Raw genomic sequence first — 22100 nt, 5'->3', positions numbered from 1 at the left:
ATAAGCCAGGTGAGCTGCCCTTAATGATGTCTGCCAGGATACCTGGTCTAGTCTGTTCCAAATTGCTCAGGAATGCTGAAAGATGCCTCCATTCTGGAGTCATAATAATAGAATAACAATTTTATCTTAACCACAGAGTTTGGGGGCTGCCTGGTTATTGATTCCTTCCATTGTCTATTTGATGATGATGACCGTGATGGCGATGAGGAGGACAAGAGGGATGATAGCTAGCATCTATTAAATGCTCTTATGTCCTTTGAGGGGCACTTGGGTTACATAATAAGCTCTAAATCTGCTTCAGTTCCACCTGAGGACACGTTAGAAATGCAAGCTCTCCATTCCCTCTGCCGGCTGACTCACCCTCTGGCTGATTCTTTACAAATGACTTCATTTAGTTCCTTTCTATGACTGAGTAATATTCTGTTGTCTACATATATCACATCTTCTTTATCCATTTCTTTGCTGATGGACAATTAGATTGCTTCCACATCCTGGCTACTGTAAACAGTGCTGCAATGAACATTTGTGGACATGTGGATGGACTGAGAGACTATCATACAAAGTGAAGTAAGTCAGAAAGAGAAAACACAACTATTGTATATTAATGCATATATGTAGAATCTAGAAAAATGGTTTAGATAGTCTTTACAAAACAGAAATAGAGACACGGATGCAGAGAAAAATATACAGACACTAAGGGTGGCGGGAGTGGGATGTGTCAGGAGATTGGGATTGACGCATATACACTACTGATACTGTGTAAAATAGATAACTAAAGAGAACCTACTTTCTAGCTCAGGGAACTTCATACTTTATATATATAAACTTTATAAAACCTATATAAAGTACAAACTTTATACTTTACAGCTCAGTTTTTCCTAAATGGAAAGGAAATCCAAAAAAAAAGCGGGAACATAGACATGTGAATTCTCTCTTTCTTGGTTGTGCCACACAGCGCGCGCGGTTTTAGTTCCCTGACCAGGGATCCGGCCTCGGCCCATCAGTGAGACTAAAGTCCTAACCATTGGGCCACCAGGGAATCTCCTACCATGAATTCGTTTTAATTCATATTATTCTAAGATGAAAACACTGAGCCACGGTGAAGCTGAGTAACTCGCCCAAATGCCCACATCCAGAAAGGGATAAAGGCTGAATTCCCACCCAGGCCGTCAGATTCTCTAGTTATGCAGAAAGACACAAAGTTTTTTCCACTTTTCTTAAATTAATCTATGTGAACACTATTCACTTTGTGAGATTTTAAGAAATTAAAATAGCAGAAGGATAAACACGAGAGGAAAATATTCTATTAAAGATTTTTCCCCCAGAGCCCTGAAGAAGCCTCAGGGATTGTTTACATTGACTTTGCCCATTTTCCCCCTCAAGGCTATGTAACTGTGAATTACTGAAAAACACAAACTGAAATCAGTCTAAACCAAATGAGATCACTCATGTGAAGATACTTTGTAAAGAGTTCTGAAGATTCAAGTTACTGCCATTATTGTTAGTAGAAGCAACAAAAGCATCTGTAAAGTGATCTCTCTGTGACTGACACTGCGTCTGCTCTGTGCCAGAATGCTGGTCAAGGCGGGAGAAAGAAGTCTGTCAAACCAGTCATTTGGTTCTGTCTAGTCCAAAACAATGCATAGATCATTTTTCATCCAATTATTTCAGCAGTTGCTTTGTTTGGATATTTCTGTGTGTATATTTCTGTGCCTTTTTCCATATTTAAGTCTCCAGGCATCCTCCTCTGCTTCCTTAATTGTTTTGTGGATCTGTGCTGAGTTTGATCTGAGCTTTTCAAGAGGTTTGTCTCATTTCATCTTCTCTCTCAAGCATGCTTAACAAACATTTGTTAAACATTCCTGGATGTTTTTCTTGACCCACCAAGAACAATCATGAGTGGACATGGCAGTACTGGACATCCACAGTTTGCAAAATGTCCTGGGCAATGAATCTCTTTGTTATTTAGAATGAGTTTCTCCAGGGCTCTACTGAATTAATAATAAAAATAGCACAGCATTAACATTTATATGAAAATTTGATAGTGCACATAACACTATCTCACATTTCATGCACTTTAAGCATGTATTTTGTCCAATTCTATCCTAAATGAGTGTGTATAATATTGCACTGGCCAAACATTTCATTAGGGTTTCCCCATAATATGTTATGGAAAAACCAGAGTGGACTTTTTTTGCCCAAACCAATGTAATATGTAATGTGCTATATAGTTCACACATTTTTGAGTAAAACTTTTGAAATTAAAACTAACAATAGCAGTAACAGCTACAACCACTGACTGAAGGTCTGAGATATTCCAAGATCTCCCAGCCCTTTCTTCTACCCTGCAAGGCTGGAGGATGGAAGGGTTCTGTTAAAAATAAGGCAACGGGCCCAAAATGGAGTCACTCACGCTAAGCCCAAGGCCGACAAACTGAGACTTAATTACAGTTTTGGCTATCCCAGAAGTAGGATCTTAAACCAGTCAGTCAGAAATTGCTCCATCAGCTCCAGTGAGGTAACCCTCCAAGAGACTCTGCCATCATCCCCTGAAGGAAAGAAGCCTTGCCATAACCCTTTTTTTTTTTGTCTAGTGTAACTTTCTTGTTCCCCCTTTCTTCTGCCAGAATTGAGCTCCATCTAGACCACCTCAGTGTTGGTTATTTTACTTTAACTTATCCTAACATCTGTATTATTAATCCCATTGACATGAGGATGAAACCCAGCCATGCACCCTGCAGTCAGCTGCTCCATGGGAGCAAGCAGAGGAATCCTGGGAGGACAGGGTTAGGCTAACTCACTGGTGAGCTGACCACTTGGATACCACACTGACAAGATAAAATCAGTGCACACACCTGTGTTTCCCTCTGTAAAATATTTCACATGTATAAGAATTTACTTAGCAACTACACAACAAGAGCAACAATAAGATTTTTACCATCTAGCATATGTATCATTTTACAGATGGGAAAACACTCCAGTGTGGCTTGGCAGTAAATACTGTAGGTAGAAAATAGAAACTGAAAAGTAACATTGCTGTCTCCTTTTCGTGAAACAAGAAATGGAGACACAGGAACTTTGCATGAGTCAGACAAATATCATGTGATATCACATATGCGGAATCTAAAAAAAGATACAAATGAGCTTATTTACAAAGCAGAGAGACTCACAGACATAGAAAATGCTATGGTTACCAAAGGAGAAAGTGGGGGGAGGGAGGGATAAATTAGGAGTTTGGGATCAACATATATACACTACTATATATAAACTAGGGGTAAAAGAACCTGCCTGCCAATGCAGGAGACATAAGAGACATGGGTTCGATCCCTGGGTTGGTAAGATCCCCTGGAGAAGGCCATAGCAACCCACTCCTGTAGAATCCTATGGACAGAGGAGCTTGAAGGGCTACAGTCCATAGGGTTGCAGAATCAAACACAACTGAAGCAACTTAGCACACACACATATTTAAAATAGATAATCAAGAAGGACCTACGGTATAGAACAAGGAACTACACTCAATACCCTGTAATAACCTAAACGGGAAAATAATTTGATACAGAATAGATATATGCATAATCGTATCACTTTGTTGCAAACCTGAAACTAAGACAATATTGTAAATCAACTATACTGCAATATAAAACTTTTTAGAAGAATAGAAATAAATAAATTTTTAAAAATTAAAGAAAATCATACTTTGTAAAGTCAAATCTCCTGCAAGTTAATGAGAGCAGTGGAACAGTGATCTGAGTCTCCTTTCTCCCACCAGCATAATTTTGCCAACACGCCACACTGAGAGGTCTGCACCCCTGGGATTACTATTTCCAACTCTCTGTACGTGTGAACCAGGAATCCTGGAGAATGTTTCCAATTATAACCTTCCCGAGATCCCAGTCAGTTCCTCAGCAGGAAAGAGGTTCTCTTGAAGCCTGGGACTGTAGGACCCACTGCTGACTGCCTAGAGCTGGCAACTCAAGTGAAGTTTGCCAGCTAAAGGTGGAAATTGCTAAAGGAGGGACTCCCTTGCCTCTCCAGCGACAGTGCCTGGGATGGCTTCTCAAGACAACAGGAAAGTGACGTTTGCCCTTCTGTAGACCAACCTAGGGAGCATCTCCAAGGCTGAAAAGAAGGATTTCATTTGAAAGTAATCATCATCAGGGCCACCCAGAGAGACAGGGAAGGCACTTTAGTTAACTAAACCTTAGTGATTTTAAAGTCACTAAATGTCTGTATCTGACCTTTGAGACCTACAATTCTGGGAGTTCTATAATGCTTGCTGTCTTGAGGAGTGGAGGGTCACTGGTGCCAGGCAAGAATCAAGTGTTTTCTTAGTCTGTTGTGCTAATAACCTCCAGAACCCCTGATTACAATTAATGCCAAGCTTTAAAAACTTGTACCCTGCTTGCATATGGAAGCAATAACAGTCAACTTCCATCATAATTTAAATGCTGATGTTTAACTCTATCTTTGACTACATTCTGTTCTTTCTCTTTTTGTTCACCTGCTTTTGCCTGCGACTCTTTACTCCTTTGCTGGGATGGAGGTAAGGTGGCCTTGGCCCACCTCAGGTGCTTCTCTCTGATTCAGGAGCAAAGTCAAGTTCACAACAATAACCGATCCTAATCCAATGGGAAGTTGAGAGACACTCACATTGGACTGTTGATTTCAGCCAGTTTTCATAATGAAGAGTAACTCCAATTTCAGAGTCCAAATTTGCTGTCAAAGTTCTCCTACATTTTAATTTTGTGGCTCAGATTTTTCAAGCAAAATACATTACTCAATATTATAGACATAAAAAATTATTTTTCCTGTACTCATTGGCATGGAGCAACTGAGTTCAATGTCTTTATTGTGTATTTCATCAATGCACAGTGTACCAGCCATCATATAATAGTGATGTGTGCATTAGTCACTCAGTCATGTCTGACTCTTTGTGACCGCATGGACTATAGCCTGCCAGGTTCCTCTGTTCATGGAATTCTCCAGGCAGGAACACTGGGGCGGGTTGCCATTCCCTTCTCCAAGGGATCTTCCTGACCCAGAGATTGAACCCGGGTCTCCTGCATGGCAGATGAACTCCTTACCACCTGAACCACCATAATAGTGATAGTTTCTTAAAACTTACTATTGTAATGAAAATATGAAACGCTGTTTCCAGAACTAGTGTTTCCAATAATTCCAATTACAATTTTTCTATTTTCTTTCTTGGCTGTGCTATACAAATAAGAAAAAGGAATGTTTCATGAGAAAATGCCATGTAAAAATGTTCATAAAACTAAATTCTTCAGATACTTAAGTAAAATATTAAGTAATATTCATCTAACTACAAAACAAACTTTTCTTAACATTAATGATTAACAATGTGTTATCGTATATATATTTACATAACAGACTAAGAATCCTATAGTTTGTTTATAGTAAGTTGTACTAGAGATTACTAGTTAAGCAAATTTCAAACCCATTCATTTATCCCACGTATACTTTTTGAATATCACCAGACGCCAGGTACTTTTCTGACTCTTGGGATACAGCCAAGCACAAAAAAAATGCCGCCTTTAGGAAGCTTGTTCCACTGAAGCTTATTTTTAATGTCGTCCTTTGCTTTTTAAGTTTCTAGTCTCTTTCTTCCAGTCCAGAAGCCCCTCCAAAACTGGTGTTTCAAGGGCTCTGCATGGGCTGCTTTTCTACACAGTTCAAGAGGATACACAAACTCAGATGCCAACTAAGCCTCTGTAGTTGTACAACCCACTAGTCCTCCAAGTGGAATCTAGCATAGAAGAGCCCACCATCCTGCTGGAAGTGTATGGACTGGGGTCTACCTAATTCTTCTGCCAGCATCTGATGCCCACCTCCCAGCTGGCTTCAGTGATCCTCACTTCCTGGCATCCAAGCCCTTAGGTCGGTGGCTTTCACACTGTGACCCATAGAATGTGAAATTAAAAGATGCTTACTCCATGGAAGAAAAGTTATGACCAACCTAGACAGCATATTAAAAGGCAGAGACATTACTTTGCCAACAAATGTTCATCTAGTCAAAGTTAAGGTTTCTCTAGTGGTCATGTATGGATGTGAGAGTTGGACTATAAGGAAAGTTGAGCGCCAAAAAATTGATGCTTTTGAACTGTGGTGTTGGAGAAGACTCTTGAGAGTCCCTTGGACTGCAAGGAGATCCAACCAGTCCATCCTGAAGGAAATCAGTCCTGAATATTCACTGAAAGGACTGATGTTGAAGCTGAAACTCCAATACTTTGGCCACCTGATACGAAGAACTGACTCATTGGAAAAGACCCTGATGCTGGGAAAGATTGAGGGTGGGAGGAGAAGGGGATGATAGAGGATGAGATGGTTGGATGGCATCACCGATTTGATGGACATGAGTTTGAGCAAGCTCCTGGAGATGGTAAAGGACAGGGAGGCCTTGTGTGCTGCAGTCCATGGGGTCACAAAGAGTTGACACAACTTGGTGACTGAACAACAACGAACAACAATCATAAACTAATAGGGGTTGCTAAAGCACACTAAAGTGTGCTAAAGTATAGTCATACTACATATTTTTCTAATAAAACACTTAGGTTTTGTTTTTCGTTTTTTTGGCCACACCACATGACACATGGGATCTTAGTTCCTGACCAGAGATTAACCTCGGCCCCCTACAATGGAAGCCTGGAGTCTTAATCACTGGACCAGCAGGAAAGTCCCAAAACATTAGTATTCTTAAAGAATCTTTCAAGTTAACAAGCATTAGTTGTCTCCCTGTATAAGTCACTGGGCTGGCCCTTCTGCGGGGTACACAGTGAACAGAAAAGAGACTCTTCCTTTAAGCACCTTTTAAAGTAACAGAGGAGGTCTCAGCACTCGCCGGTCCCGGTTGTCTTTGCGTGCCTGAGTCACGTGCTTGGGGGAAGCGGGAAGGCGTCCTTCTTCTTTCCTAGCCACCCCCCCTAAAAAAATTTTAAAAAATAAATAAATAAAGTAACAGAGGAGACAACATGCCTGAGCTGAGGCTGATAGCACTTGAGTTGGGAGCAGAGAAAGGAAGAAAAGCCCGAACAAGCCCAACCACGTGAACTGAAGCCCATGACCAGTGCTACTGTGCGGTCGGGGGTCTTTTGCAATTCTATGATAACAATAAGCACTCATTTGTGGAAAGTCTGTCATATGCCAAACACTTATATTTGACCCAGTTTAATCTCCACAGCCCAATCGGTCATCCTTTGGACAGATGAAGAAACAAAGGCTCTGAAAGATGAAGCAACTTTCCCAAGATCACCCTGAAAAGAAAAAGCAGAGTTGGGTTCTGAACCCACACCTCTGTGATGTTGAACCTAACACTCTCCCCATGGCACCTCAATAAAAGGAGCAAATTTCCCTGGACTGAGAGCGTACACAGGCCTGATCCTGCATCTTCCAGGGCCACTGAGGTCACCAATCTTGCCTCCAAAACATGCCATTAGGATGTTTTTTGACAGCTTAGTTTTGATTTTAAAGGAACCAGTGTGTCTTTAGACAAATCAACTCCAGGAGGAGAGTTTTGGAAAAATGTTATGGTAACATAATGGCATCTAAAACTTTCTAAGGAGAGAGAAACAGTCAGAGGAGGCCCAGGGGCCTTTTGGTGGAGACACACTTTCCTGTGGCTCACGTCTACCCTCCGTCTTCTCTCTGACTGACTGAGTCAACTCCAGGCAGATTCGAGCACTACGTGTGTTTTTATCCAGCACCATTTACTTTTCCACACTTTGATTTATATTTCAACAATTTAGCCCAAGCCTTTGGGTGAAAAATGAGTAGGACTGTTTCCTTTATCTACCGCCTACTTCTTTTTAGCACTATTTGAATTATACCCTATATACAACCTTGGACAACTCAGATGCCCTGGATACACCAAGCTGAGGGGTGATGGCCCTGCAGGGCCTCCTTCTGACCCATGCACTTGGTCCCATCCCTGGACTGAAATATCACCCAGGCGGCTCCAGGCTCAGCAGCATGTTGAGTACAAATATGCCCTACAAGGCCTGGGATTCCCCTGTGAACCACTTGAGTACAAATATGCCCTACAAGGCCTGGGATTCCCCTGTGAACCACTTAAGGAGCTAGAAATCCCAGGCCAGGTTTGATCCCTGATCCAGGAAGATCCCACATGCTGTGGAGCAGCTAAGTCCGTGTGCCACAACTACTGAGCCTGTGGTCTAGAACCCGGGAGCCTCAACTGCTGAGCCCACACACCAAAGGTACTGAAGCTCATGGGCCCTAGAGCCCGTGCTCCACAAGAGAAGCCACTGCAATGAGAAGCCCATATGCCACAACTAGAGAGTAGCCCCCACTCACCACAACTAGAGAAAAGCCCACACAGACTTTTGAAGACCAAGCACAGCCAAAAATAAATAAAAGTTTAGGCTGGTTAGGTCAGATTACAAAGATGCGACCCATGCCTCAGGGCTTCCCTGATGGCACAGATGTAAGGAATCTACCTGCAATGCGGGAGACCCAGGTTCAGTCCCTGGATCAGGAAGATCCCCTGGAGAAGAGAATGGCAACCCCCTTCAGTATTCTTGCCTGGAGAATCCCAGGGACAGAGGAGCCCGAAGAACTAGAGTCCATGGGGTCGCAGTCAGACATGACTGAGTGACCAACACACACACCCATGCCTTTATCACTAAGAGAGGAAGGGCAAGTAAGAGTTTTCATTTATAGTGCTCCTTCAGGAGAAAAAAGTGCCCTGCATCAGAGAAAAAAATCAAGGAATCTAGTCTGAAGAAATTTAAAAAACTGTATTTCTAATCCTTGGCTAGAGCACTAAAAAAACAAGCCTTCAACAATAATCCATTGCCTTGATAATTACCCTTTTAGTAGACAGGAACTTTCCTGTTGAGAACCTTAATATTAAATACCCAGAAAGAGTAAAATGGATTGAGGAAAGGAAAGGAAATATAGTGCCCTGAGTTTCATGCTTTTTGAAGACAGAGCTTGGTAATCCATGAAGACCAGTCCCCCACCAAAGTTAACCGCGTAGACTGAGCAGCTGAGTCATCATAAATCAAAATAACCTTCAGCAAACAAACTCAGTGCCTAAAGCCATAATTATCTCAAGTTGCATTCTTGCCAGCAAATGGTTTTTGACCAAAGAAATTGGAGATGCTAAGGGTTATCCTCAAAGTGCCAAAAGATATTCCTATAGGATTAAAATGTTCAATCATCAATCAGATATAAAATAACTGAAAATTTCAGGACACGGTTTTTTTTAAACTTGTTTCGGCTGCACAGGCCTCCTTCGGTTGTGGTGAGTGTGGCTCCTCTCTCGTTGTGGAATGCGAGGCCCTCACCGCGGCGGCTTCTCATGCTGCAGATCAGACTCTAGCTGCACGCACTTCAGTAGCTGTGGCGCACGGGCTTAGTTGCTCTGAGTCTTATGAAATCTTCCTGGACCAGGGATGGAACCTATGTCCCCTGCATTGGCAGGCGGATTCTTTACTACTGAGCCACTAGGCAAGTCCAGGACACAATCTTTTAACTTCCATATTTAGAAATATGGAAAGGTGGAGCGTAATGGTCATTTACCTGAAGTGTAAAATTAATACGCCGTCTTCTGGATTAACCCATCATATTTTACATTGTTCATATTTCTATTTAGCTTGTATTTCATTTTGGGGTTTTTTTTTTTTTTTTTTCTCATTCTAATCAAGAAGCATTTCATTGTTAAAACAACCCAGAAATTCACTTGAGTTGGCACTAACAGGTATTTTGTCATAAGGAATTAGACATCTTCTGGAATCGGGGATTGGCCTGGGGTGACATTAGGAACCAACTGGGACTCTCCATCTCTCGGGACCAACTTGGACTCTTTCCTCAGATCCTCTCTTCCTTCTTTCTTTCTTTCTGCCATGTAGACAAGACACTTCTTTTAGTATTCAGCCACCAGCCCTCAAAGTCTGCTCAAAATGGCAGTTCCCCATCTGAGGACACATAAGCATGGAAGCCTCACCAATTCAGAACTTGGTCCCAGTTCAGAATCATCAAGAGCGGAAGTCGGACTGGCCGGCCAAGTCCTGGGTGCACTTCTGCTCCACTCTGAACTGGGGGGCTGGACGGGTGCCCAGGAGCCCCTGGCCCACCCCCAGCCTAGCAGGGATAAGACTGCTTGCAATGAGCATGCGGACAGGTGGGAGGGTCCTGAGAAGGGGCGGCCGAGGAGATGGAGTGAGGGCCTAGCGCCTATAAGAGCTCGGCTGGCAGAACATCAGCTGGCCACGGAGCAGTGACCACAGTTTTCTCAAGAAGTGCTTGTTTTTATCGCTCACGCGTGCAACATGCTGCCTCTCACAAAACAGACACTGAGCAATGTGTACTGGATGGATGAACAAAAAAGAAGCTAAAGACCTTTCAGGGAAACACTGCCCAACAAGAACACTGCTGATGTTTCCTTTTAGTTTGTTTTCTGGACCTTCCTCAAAGGGCTTTAAGATCTCAAAGCTCTTCCCCAGATATACTCTATTAACATCTAGAAGAAGAGGTTGTAAACATGACTGGACATGGACCAGAATTGTCTTCAGAGTTTCCACCAGTTGGGCTTACTTTCTACAAGCTGGTAACCTGGGGCTCTGGACCAGAGAGGCTGGCATGGGGCCAGATGGGGAGGTGGGGGTATTCCTGCTTTGTCCTCACACCTGGGACATCCAGCCAGAGCCCACCTGGGTCCAAGTTTCTGTCTTGGACAACAGACATACTTGCCTAACATCATATTAATTAATTAATACATTTTAAAACCTTGGAAATATAATTTTCTATAGTCAGAAACAGACTCACAGACATTGAAAACAAATGGAAAGCTGGGATGAGGGACAGATAAATTAGGAGTTTGGGATTAATATACACATACTGCTATTTATAAAATATATATAAAACAAGGACCTATTGTATAGCACATGGAACTATACTCAATATTCTGTAATAACCTATATGGGAAAAGAATTTGAAAAAGAATAGCTCTCTCTCTCTCTCTAGATATATATATGCATATATATATATATACATATAAATGTGTGTGTGTATCTGAATCACTGAATTGTATACCTGAACTAATGCAACATTATAAATCAACCATATCCAACATAAAATAAAAAAAATTTTTTAAAAAGAATGACACAGTCTGAGATTGGCCATGAAACATATGTTAGACAATCTTTCATAATAAATAGACTGCATCAAAGCAGAGTACATAACAGTAATAATAATAATCTGGTTTCAGTATTGACCGTTTGGTGATGTCCATGTGTAGAGTTGTCTCTTGTGTTGTTGGAAAACAGTATTTGCTATGAGTAGTGTGTTCTCCTGACAAAACTCTGCTAACCTTTGTCCTGCTTCATTTTGTACTCCAAGGCCGAACTTACCTATTACTCCAGGTATCTCTTGACTTTCAACTTTTGCATTCCAATCCCATATGATGAAAAGGACATCTTTTTTGGTGTTATTTCTAGAAGGTCTTGTAGGTCTTCATAGAACTGGTTAACTTCAGCTTCTTAGCATCAGTGGTTGCGGGGGAGTCTTGGTTTACTGTAATGTTGAATGGTTTGCCTTGGAAACAAACAAAGATCATTCTGTTGTTTTTGAGATTGCACCCAAGTACTGTATTTTGGACTCTAGTTGACTGTGATGGCTACCCCATTTCTTCTAAGGGATCCTTGCCCACAGTAATAGACATAATGGTCATCTGAATTAAATTTGCCCATTCCAGTCCATTTTAGTTCACTGATTCCTAAGATGTCAGTGTTCGTTCTTGCCATCTCCTGCTTGACTACATCCAGTTTACCCTGATTCATGGACCTAACATTCCAGGTTCTTATGCAATATTGTTCTTTACAGGAGCACTTTACTTTCACCACCAGACACATCCACAACCAAGCATAATTTCTGCTTTGGCTCAGCTGCTTCATTCTTTCTGGAGCTATTAGTAATTGCTCTCTACTTTTCTCCAATAGTATACTGGATCCCTTCCAACCTGAGGAGCTCATTTGCTGGTGTTCATATCTTTTTGCCTTCTCGTACTGTTCATGGGGTTCCTGCAGCAAAAATACTGGGGTAGTTTGCCATACCCTTCTCCAGTGGATCACATTTTGTCAGAACTCCTCACTGTGACCTGTCTGTCTTGGATGGCCCTGCATGGCATAGCTCATAGCTTTATGGAGTTATGCAAGCCCCTTTGCCACAACAAGGCTGTAATCCATGAAGACAGTCAATACCGAAACCAGACTGATGATACTCTTTCAAACTGAAGATGGAGAAGCTCTATATAGTCAACAAAAACAAGACCTGGAGCTGACTGTGGCTCAGATCATCAGCTCCACACTACAAAATTCAGGCTTAAATTGAAGGAAGTAAGGAAAACCACTAGACTAGGCTATTCAGGTATGATCTAAATCAAATCCCTTATGAGTATATAGTGGAGGTGATGAATAGATTCAAGGGATTAGATCTAGTAGCTAGAGTGTCTGAAGAACTATGGATGTAGGTTCTTAATATTTTACAGAAGGCAGTGACCAAAACCATCCCAAAGAAAAAGAAATGCAAGAAGGCAAATTGGTTGTCTACGAAGCTTTACAAATAGCTGAGAAAAGAAGAGAAGTGAAACTCAAGGCAGAAAGGGAAAGATATACTCAACTGAATGCAGAGTTCCAGAGAATAGCAAGGAGAGATAAGAAGGACTTCTTAAATGAACAATGCAAAGAAATAGAGGAAAACAATAGAATGGGAAAGACTAGAGATATCAAGGAAAGATTTCATGCAAGGATGGGCATTAAAAAGGACAGAAGTGATAAGGATCTAACAGAAGCGGAAGTGATTACGAAGAGGTGGCAAGAATACACAGAAGAACTGTACTAAAAGGGTCTTAATGATCGACATAATCACAAAGGTGTGGTCACTCACCTAGAGCGAGACATCCTGGAGTGTGAAGTCAAGAGGACGTTAGGAAGCATTACAACAAACAAAGTTAATAGAGGTGATGGAATTCCAGTTGAGCTATTTCAAATCCTAAAAGATGATGCTGTGAAAGTGCTGCACTCAATATGCTAGAAAATTTGGAAAGCTCAGCAGTGGCTATAGAACTGGAAAAGGTCAGTTTTCGTTCCAATCCCAAAGAAAGGCGTTGACAAAGTATGCTCAAACTACTGCACAATTGCACTCATTTCACATGCTAGCAAGGTAATGATCAAAATGCTGCAAGCTAGGCTTTAAAAACGTCCAGATATACAAGCTTGCTTTGGAAAAGGCAGAGGAAGCAGAGATCAAGTTGCCAACATTTGTTGGATCATATAGAAAACAAGGGAATTCCAGAAAAACATCTACTTCTGCTTCATTGACTACCCTAAAGTCTTTGACTGTGTGGATCATAACAAACTGTGGAAAATTCTTAAAGAGATGGGAATAGCAGACCACCTTACTTGTCTCCTGAGAAACCTGTATGCAGATCAAGAAGCAACAGTGAGAACTGGACATGGAACAACTGACTGGTTCCAAGTTGGGAAAGAAGTACGTCAAGATTGTATATTCTCACCCTGATTGTTTAACTTATATGCAGAGTACATCACGCAATATGCCAGCCTGGATAAATCACAAACTGGAATCAAGCTTGCCAGGAGAAATATCAACAACCCCAGATATACAGATAATACCCCTCTATGGCAAAGTGAAGAGGAACTAAAGAGTCTCTTGATGAGGGTAAAAGAGGAGAGTGAAGAAACTGACTTGAAACTCAACATAAAAAAGTAAGATCATGGCATCTGGTCCCATCACTTTATGGCAAATAGAAGGGAACAAAGTGGAAGCAGTGACAGATTTTATTTCCTTGGGCTCCAAAATCACTAGGGACAGTAACTGCAGCCAGGAAATTAAAAGATGCTTGCTCCCTGGAAGGAAAGCTATGACAAATCTAGATAGCATATTAAAAAGCAGAGACACCACTTGGCCCATAAAAGTCTCTATAGTCAAAACTATGGATTTTCTAGTGGTCAGGTCCCAATGTGAGAGTTGGACTATCACATCAACTGAACACCGAAGAACTGATGCTTTTGAATTGTGGTGCTGGAGAAACTCTAGAGTGTACCTTGGACTCCAAGGAGATCAAGCCAGTCAGTCCTAAAGGAAATCAACCCTGAATGTTCGTTGGAAGGACTGATACTGAAGCTGAAGTTCCAATACTTTGGCCACCAGATGCAAAGAGCCAACTCATTGGAAAAAATCCTGATGCTGCAAAAGATAAAAGACAAAAAAAGAAGTGGGCAGCAGAGGCTGAGATGGTTAGATAGCATCACTTGAGCAAACTCTGGGACATAGTGTAGGACAGAGGAGCCTGGAGGGCTACAGTCCATGGGGTTGCAAAGAGTCTGATACAACTTAGCAACTGTACAACAACAATAATAATTTTCTGTAGTCAAACTTTAAATGGTTATGGAACTGAAATTCATCACTACAACATTCAAAAAATATTTACCTAATACCCACCCTGCCCTTACTGGTAGCTCAGATGGTAAAGAATCTGCCTGCTATGCAGGAGACTGGGTTTGGTCCCTGGATCGGGAAGATCCCCTGGAGAAAGGAATGGCTACTCACTCCAGTATTCTTGCCTGGAGAGTTCCATGGACAGAGGGAATTTGGGGGCTACAGTCCATAGAGTCGCAAAGAGTTAGACATGAACAAGTGGCTAACACACAATACCCACCCTGCGCCCACTTAACTACACACCGCCTGGAAGGGACACATCCATGATAGGACAGGCATAAAGCTGACATCCTATCAGGGACCGTAGATTCTACATGAATAGCCAGCTGCCCAGTTCTGCATAGAGAGCTGGTGTGCCATGCAACTTTGGAAGCTGTCCTAAATTCCCTTGAGGGTTTATTGTATTCACTGAAGACCACAGCAAAAGAAAGTGATCCACTCATGAGTATTTTTGTAGTGTAGTGACTGATGCTAAGAAACATACAGGAAAAAATATTCTGAAATGAGGATGGGAGAAATTTATGTTACTTTTTTCATTTCTCTTGTCTTTTGCAGCCCCTCCTGAGTGTTGGCCCAGTCACTTACAACTGCATAACCCACAGGAAAATAAAACTGAGAAAAATCTCATCTTTCTGAATAGAAAAACCGGTCAATGGGGAGCTGGGAGCTGGAGAGTGTGGCTGAAATCTGAGGGAGGAACCCTCTCGTTTTGTACATGAGCTGACTTGAGAAAAAGAGGATACTAGCCCTAGATAATTAAGACTTACATCTAAGGAATAATTTCAATAAGCCCAGATTCTTGCATCTTCCCATATACAGCAAGGCACTAAAATCATCGACTTGAGATACCTGGTTTTTTGAATGATTGTCATCTTTGATATTTGACTATATGGACTTTTTTTTTTTTTTCCAGCAAAAAAAAAAACATGCATACCTTGGCTCCTTTCTTACCTCTCTGGACCAACCCCTCAGAGCTCTGAGAGGCTGTACCCAGCCTATAGTCCTCAGTAAGGTCCCGAATAAAGCATAGTTCTCAACTTTCAGATTGTGCTTTTTCCCTTCAGTCCATATCCTGACCTCTAGCTCTACCCCTGACCTGGCTGAGGTTGGGTTTTTCATTTCCTGGGATTCTTTATTTTACCTAAGACAGCCAGTGTCTGAGGACACAATAATTGACCAAACCAAACCACGGTCCTGTCGTCAAGGAGCTTAAAGGACAAGGTGGAGACAGGTGAGGAAGAGTAGCTGACTTCAGGCTGTGTTTTCTCTGTGCAGACAGTGCTAATAGCCATGGGAGAGGCACCAGGCGGGCTTTCCAGAAGGGAGGCTAAGAGACCATCAGGGGCTGGACCAGGGAACCTCAGCCTCAGCACCATCTACATTGGCTGCTTGACGTTTCTGTGTTGTGAGCCTGTTTTGTGACATAGAGTGTTGTCCAACCCAAGTTCATACACCCAACCCATAATAATCAGAGAAAGGTTTGGCACAGGGCCCATCAAGGAGAACCAGCAGTTCACGCTCCAACGACCTGAACTCCCTGGTGCGTTTCAGGAAAGTGTTTTTAAAGGTCAGGTGCGGGAGAGGGCATCCCAGAGTATCTGATCAGCTCATGCACAATTCTCTGAATGATCGACGGTGAGGTCTCAGGGCCATCTCACAGGAGTTAACATTATTGACCCTCAGGCTCCAGTAGGCCTGAAGGCTACGTGTTCATGCTCATCAGTTAATTAATTTCTTCCATTTGATGAGGGTTTTAGGATTTATAAAGCAACTCAGGAAATGTGCATCTGATTCTCGGTACTTTCAGAGGGAGCTAAAGATTCTGTGACTGCCGTATGGCTGACTTGCTGTTTATATTCTTACCAGTTCTCTTGTCTCAAGTGTTGTTTTTGTAACTAATGTTCACACCCTTTCCATCATTCATTCTTAAGCCAGGCTTTTGTGACTTAGAGCAGGCCTGGGAGACTATAGCTTTTCTGAAACAAAGAGCGAGCAGGGTCATGGGGGAGGGGTCTGTCCTCGGAAGGCCCCATAGGGTCCTGCTTGGCTACAGGGGGGCAGTCGGCAGCATCCTTGTTCTCTGTCCACTAGCGGCCAACAGAACACCAGCACTACCACCACTGCGAAAATCAAAAGTGTCCACAAACACGGCCAAGCGTCCCCTGGGGAATAAAGACACATTGCGTCTATGCGATGTCTTCACAACGAGAAGCAAGGGCTGAGCTGCATGGAGTGTGCCCACATGAAACAACCGCTTTGTGGAGTAATAACGCAGTTTCCTCATAGAGGATAGCCTTCGAGGCTACGGGTTGATGGCTTGTAAGGATCTAGCGCTCCTCAAGCAGTGTCTCGGACCCACATCAGGAAATGTGTCTGAGGCATTCTTATTTCAATGGGATGGTTTCCTAAGGCACCAAGTCCTGCTATGAACCACTTCCTTTTTAAATTTTGTTGCATCATAGTTGATTTACATTGTTGTGTTAATACCTGCTGTACTAACTAGTACCTGCCGTACTAGCAAAGTGATTCATTCATATACATATATTATTTATTAGTCTATATACACAGATGTGTAAATATATTTTTTTCTGTTTTGATTTATCATAAGATAATGAATGTAGTTCCCTGTGCTATGTGGCAGGACCTTGTTGTTTATCCATTCTGTATATAATAGCTTGCATCTGCTAAACCCAAACTCTTGACCCATCCCTACTCCACCACCCCCTTGGTAACCATTAGTTGTTCTCTATGTCTGTGTGTCTGTTTTTGTTTCATAGATAAGTTCCTTTATGTTGTATTTTAGATTCCACATGTAAGTGATAACATATGATATTTGTCTTTCTCTTTCTGAGTTCTGTCCTTCTCTTACTTCGCTTAGTAGGACAATCTCTAGGTCTATTCATGTTGCTACAAATTGCTTCATTCTTTTTTAAGGCTGACTAATATTCCACTGTGCATATGTACTACATCTTCTTTATCCAGTCATCTGTCAATGGACATTTAGGTTGTATCCATGTCTTGGCTATTGTGAAGAGTTCTGTTATGAACTGAACATGATCCAGAAGCAATCCTGGCAACTTTGATGATTTTATTTCAGGATTCAATGGAAAAATCTTATGAAACACCTCTTTATTTGCTTTTCAGAATCACAATCAAAGGCTGCTTATTTTTTATCAGAGACTTTGCAAATTCTGCAGTATGGTGTGACAATTTTCTGGGCCCTCTGAACATGTCACTTACAATAAGCATGTCTCTTTGTAAATAGGATATCTGACATCAGATGGGGTAAACAGATCCAACCACTTTTCATTTCTTCTGGTTACTTCAAGGCAACTATCCTTCTTATAAAGTCTATTTTATGTGTTCTTAAATCTTCCTTCAGGGCCCTAGCTTCACGTATTGATCATTAAGTCAGAGAAAACAATCCCTACCTTATAGGGGTATAATAAGGACCAAAGGGTACCAAACCATATGTTACTGATTTGGAAAAGCAAGATTTCCCCACATCTGAGCATCTCAGAATAGAAACGCACCTCACAATCTACGGTATCTCAGGTCACCACCAGGGAGGGAGCAGCCACAATCCAGCTGGCATTGCCCGTCCACGCACAGGTTTGCTGCTAACCCTCGTGGCATAACTGGTAACTCATCTCCAGTTAAAAGACCGTCTCAGAACCACCAGAGAAAAGAGTGTGGGCCCCAGCTGTTCTCTGATCACCTTCTGCCAACACTTAAGAAAGCAACACGCCAAACCTCACTGAATAGGTGTCAGCATCATGGAAGGAAATTTCAGGGGTCATAAGGAAGCCTCTCCAAAGAAATGCTGAGTCATCCACATGCTCAAAGGTACAGAAGACAGTATCAGATAGGGAAGCAAGAACCTCAATAACTCAGAGTAAAAGTGACTCAATAAAAATGAACTCTGAATGAAAAAAGCAAAGAAAATAAAACTTTGAGGAACTCCTTAGCCTGCTGAATTTGCTTGTGTTTTCCTCCTTAGATGTACACAAGAGCAGTACATAATGAAATGACTCAACGCTCAGCTAAGTTCAAAACAACTCTTTCAACATTTACACAGCAAAAACTCTATGTGATAATAATGCATTTAGTAACACTTTAATTGCACATTTGTTTCTTTCTTGGTAATACATAAAATGATGGTTTATATCATCTTTATTTTTGATTTGAGGGAACACAATACAGGGGAGGCCACGATAGTGCCTCAGAGCCTGGTTGGTTCTCAACAAATTCTAGAGGTTGTTGTTAGGATTTCATGCTTGTCAAATCTGGTTGAATCAAGGGGCAAGATTTAAAGATCATCTGTAAATTTATTATGTAAAAAAATCCCCCAAATCAAGCGCAGCACAGATGATGTATATTACAACTTACACATTAATGTCCTTTCAAAGCTGTTGATTTCATTATTGATCTTGAACCCTCAAGTCATGATGACTCCAAAGGGTATTTGAACCACATCTCCCTTATCCTCTCTCCCTGGTTATCTGGTCTACGTGGTAGGGACAACACAGCATCAGCAGGCAGGCAGAGCAGGAGAGCTAAAAACCAAAGCACTTCTAACCCCTTTCAGCTCTTACACACCCATAACTCAGCCTGGTATGTGTTAAGCGTAAGCACTTTTGATTTCATCTCACTGAAATTTCAAGGAATTAGAAAAAAAGAACAGCATCTGAGTATATAATTCCCCCAAACATAGTCCCATGTCAGGAAGATACTCAAAGTATATAAATTAAAGAAGAAAAGAAAATATCTAAAATCTCCAAATATTCTGGGGAAAGAAGTGATATTTATTATTATTTTAAATTGCATGAAAACACCTATTATGGCCAAATGGAAACATGTGGAGTAGGTCTATTTTACACAAACAGGGCAATGTAGAGTATTTTCCCATCTGAACGACAAAATAGTTCTACAACGGATGTTTACCTAAAGCAAAGCACATTTTATTTTCTTTCAATATTAAAGTTACTTCCCAGGTGGTGCTACTGGTTAAAAAAAAAACCTTCCTGCAATGCAAGAGATATAAGGCTTTGATCCCTGGGTGGGGAAGATCCCCTGGAGGTGGGCATGGCAACCCCCTCCAATTTTCTTGCCTGGAGAATCCCATGGACAGAGGAGCCTGGTGGGTTATAGTCCATACAGTCACAGAGTCGGACATGACAGAAGCAACCTAGCATGCATGCACTTATTAATAATTTTATTAAAATTTTGATAGACTTTGAGAAGAATTTTAATTGATTATCAATTCCAAAATACAATTTTATGCCAAAGTTTATCATAGAATGTATCAGCTCATTCCACATCAAAATTGCTCTGTGGAAGAATTTTCCTGATATTTTCTGAAAACTAGTTGGAAAAGCCACTGAGCCAGGTCTGTGTTATGCAGACACTCAACCACCAGGGTGCAGCAAAGCACCTCGTAATACATAATCTGGATTCATCACATGAGCTCGTTTATTTTTCTGCTTTCTTGTCTTGTAAGTCTTTTACTATATTAATCAATAAAGTTAAGTTTTATAATCTAAAAATACGAGGTATTGGAACATTTGTCATTGATTTTTCTGAAAGCTATGTCTGAGCACATGCTCAGATTTTCCTTTCCTGAGTCATGTCCCCTTTTCCCATAGTGCTTGGAATTGACATATTAATACAAGATGAAAAATAAAGGCTCCCAGTCCCAATCAAGCAGCCTATTACATTAAACCTGGTGATTTTGCCAGAGAGATACTTTGCAAGATGGATGTTCCATTATATAAGTCTGAGAAGCAAGACAAAGAATTGTCAGCACTTTGAAGTCCTATCCGAATCCCACATCAAAGGAAGTGGAACTCTTCCTTAATCTAATCAGTGATCCTTTCTGAGTATAAAGTCACTGAAAACAGACAAGCAGAAAGCTGCTGAGATGTAATTTGCTCAGAAAACCACTGAGAAATAATTTTATTTCGACTGCAATAAATCATCACTTAAAAGAGTGCTTATCAATTATCCTAAAAAGAATGACAGGTGGGGGAATTGCAGTGTTGATGTTTTCATAGGATTCCAGGTCACCCTCCTGGAACTGGAGGTCCTCACAGATGCCAGTGATGTGTGCAGAAGGCAGGAAGCTGTTGCCTCCTGCATCCACCCAGCATCCTTCACAGGTCACACAGGGAGACACGTGGACCACTTTGATGTTGCAATAGCAGGAAACAGCAGGGTTCACACCACAATGTCAGGGAGAACAGAGGCAATAGGCAACATTGTTCGGGATATGCTTGAGATTATTGCAAGCCAGATGACAGACAGGGAAGATGACCTTTTACTAAATTAAAAAAAGAACTCCCTGACACAGTAAGTTTTCTGAACCTGAGCACTAATCGAGGTGAGGTGACGGCAGAGGTCACAGAAACAATGAAATAGCAGAAGACAAGACCAGGCAACAGACAAGTGAAAAGTGTCTTGGCAAAACGTTGGCTGCACGAATATAAGAGGCATTGGAAAAGGTTTAAAATTTAAATGGCATGAGTTAAAGAGAACAGATAAATACCATGGTGACTTTTCAAGACTCCATTCCTCAGAAATAAGTGGAAATATGTTTGAATAGCCAAAACATATTTCTACAGGCCTCGGATAGAATACTGGAATTATTGGCAGCAACCTACACTTTCTTCTGTTCTTATTTTAATTTTTACTTCTTGAGACTACTGAATTTAAACACTAAACAGATCAAGGATACAAGACAGGAAGTCAGAAACCTGCAGTTTTTATTTGCTTGTAATTGGAACAGACAGTTTAGCTTTGCTCTCAATTTTCCACAGTAAAAAGAAAAAGGGTTAGATTAAACTACATCCTTCAGAAGCAGAGCCAGAGGCGTGTCCATCTCTGGAGCTTCTCCTAGTCCGTGTTCTGTCTCACACATGAATAACCAGGGCATCTATTAATCATGATTTTGTGTGCAGATTACACAACTATTTGCTTAACTTTATTTTTAACATGACATTGTTTGAAACAAGTCCAAAGTTGTAAATAAGCGAAATGTCCAATGATTTGAAGTTCTTTTCCATTATTCTGATATATTCAGTGGACAGGGCTTCCCGGTGGCACTAGAGGTAAAGAACCCGCCTGCCAATACAGGAAACAAATGAGCCGCAGGATTGATCCCTGGGTCGGAAGATCTCCTGGAGGAGGGCAGGGCAACCCACTGCAGTATGCTTGCTTGGAAAATCCCATAGACAGAGGAACCTGGTGGGCTACAGCCCACGGGGTTGCAAAGAGTCGGACACGACTGAACAGACTTAGCACGCACACACACACACACACACACACACACACACACACAAATTCAGTGGACAGTCAAGCATCCATTGGAAATGATGTAGATCACCTAGTGCTTAGGGGAAAGTGTTCATAGGAGTTTGTTACAGAGAGAAAAAGAAGCTGCAAACAGAAGGACCACAATTTTTTATACAAATAAATAAGGACACCTCAATGTTGTCAATATTCATCACCAGAGGCATGTCATTTTTAATTAAGAACAAAAGATAAAAGCACAAAAATTTAAAAAGGAGCAGCAGTTCTTTTTGCGGGAGTGAGTTTCGTGTCTTGTGTGC

The sequence above is a fragment of the Dama dama genome, chromosome 7 (genome assembly GCF_033118175.1).
Source record: "Dama dama isolate Ldn47 chromosome 7, ASM3311817v1, whole genome shotgun sequence".
In the NCBI taxonomy this organism is placed as follows: Eukaryota; Metazoa; Chordata; class Mammalia; order Artiodactyla; family Cervidae; genus Dama; species Dama dama.
The sequence above is the reverse complement of the archived record's forward strand: the minus strand, read 5'-3'. Positions refer to the sequence as shown.